Source organism: Hypanus sabinus, unplaced genomic scaffold, assembly GCF_030144855.1.
Source record: "Hypanus sabinus isolate sHypSab1 unplaced genomic scaffold, sHypSab1.hap1 scaffold_727, whole genome shotgun sequence".
Taxonomy (NCBI): Eukaryota; Metazoa; Chordata; class Chondrichthyes; order Myliobatiformes; family Dasyatidae; genus Hypanus; species Hypanus sabinus.
In genome coordinates this window covers 25,265-26,839 of record NW_026781578.1, presented here as the reverse complement: position 1 = coordinate 26,839, position 1,575 = coordinate 25,265, and the positions used below count along the sequence as shown (strand labels likewise).

At 47.4% G+C, this 1,575-nt stretch overlaps 2 non-coding genes across 2 annotated transcripts; both read right to left on the bottom strand.

The window, feature by feature from the left end:
- Nucleotides 1-314: 314 nt before the first annotated feature.
- Nucleotides 315-400, bottom strand: trnay-gua (transfer RNA tyrosine (anticodon GUA)). Its single transcript is given in 2 exon segments — nucleotides 315-350; nucleotides 364-400. It is a non-coding gene; the product is annotated as a tRNA-Tyr (tRNA).
- Nucleotides 401-909: 509 nt separating this feature from the next.
- Nucleotides 910-982, bottom strand: trnaa-agc (transfer RNA alanine (anticodon AGC)). Its single transcript has one exon. It is a non-coding gene; the product is annotated as a tRNA-Ala (tRNA).
- Nucleotides 983-1,575: the final 593 nt, after the last annotated feature.

Below are 1,575 nucleotides of genomic sequence, written 5' to 3'. Positions count from 1 at the left end.
ATTTCTGACAGTGTTGTAACTTGAAACAATGAGAGTGCACGTACGCTGAAACTAAAATGCTTCAATGTAAATGTAGTACGTTTAGTGTTTAGCGCATTTATGGATCATATTCATTAATACAGTTAAATTCAGAGTATTTCATTATTATATTACCAAATATGTCGAAACATTTTGGCATAATTTCAAAATGATGTTAACATGGTATAAAATAAATTCCAGCTGCTTGTCCACAAATGCCACGTTCGCGGGGGAATTTCAATCATGGCGAGGCTGTGGTATGGAATTGATGATGGGCGCAGTAAAAGAAGTCCTGATCCTTCGAGCCGGAATCGAACCAGCGACCTAAGGATGACTCCATTTCCTCTACAGTCCTCCGCTCTACCAACTGAGCTATCGAAGGAAAAGCGACACCAAGTTTTTCCACGTTGGGTCCGACCGACAATCATTATGCAGATTTCAGCCTGGCATCTGTCGACCGATGGCAAAAGCCTGCCTATGGCAACGATCTCGTTCTTCCAGCACTGGGGGCCACAGGCCACGGGATGACGCCGATCACCGCGCTTCTGACAATTCTCGGGACACTGCGATTCCAACACAGCTCTTTGATCGTCCTCGCCCGTTCAAATCAAAGGTTACTCAGCTTTCACTTTTCACCCAGTAACCAGGGCAATGTCCTTCTAACCACTCACCCGATTTATGCCGGAATCGTCGCCTGCAGCTCATTCATTACTGAAACACCAGCTGCCAGCCGGCTTTTCCTCCTATCTGCTTTCAACGCAGCAAACCTACGACATTTTCTCGCTGCCCTTTGACAGAGACACTTTCCGCTCGCTCAGCGCCAACCGCATCTTTTGTGAAATCCAAGTTCAGGAATTTGATGCGAGGAATCCTCTGAATACAAAATGTCGATGGAGAATGCGAGCATCGATCTCGCTACCTCTCGCATGCTAAGCGAGCGCTCTACCATTTGAGCTAATTCCCCAGCACATCGCGCTGACTTATAATTTGCACCATTGGACAAACATCATTGCATGCCTGCCACTGTTCACCGATGCACAATCAGCAGCTCACAGACAGGCACACACACTCACTCACTCAGCAGTAGCTGAGAGCGGCGTGAGATCTCTGCTTCCGTATCAGTAATCGAAAGGTACTTACCCGGGAGACCGACAATTACAATTAAGGTGTAACAAATATCCCTGTCTGGAAACATTGTTAATCCAAGGCTGTTCTGTTCGGAATGTTGTCAATTTCCAAATTTCCCTCTATGGATAGCTGAGACCCCGTGAGTGGGGATAAAAGAAAGGTCTGGAGAGACACCCTAGTGGACACTGATTGACTGTCGGGAACCCACAGAAAGGTGGGGGCTTCGGAGACCGAACCAGGTGATCGGTCAGTAAAGCTCACAGTGTTACAGCAGGGCCGGTGGGGACTTCTCTGTGTGTCCACTCATGCCAGAGTGAAGAGTCCACCACAGAAGAACAGTCTAGCTGAAGGACGGAGGGGTTATAACTGAAAGACCACAAAAACACGACGGATTAAGAAAGCCACAAAAGGTTTTCCTGCCACAGCTGT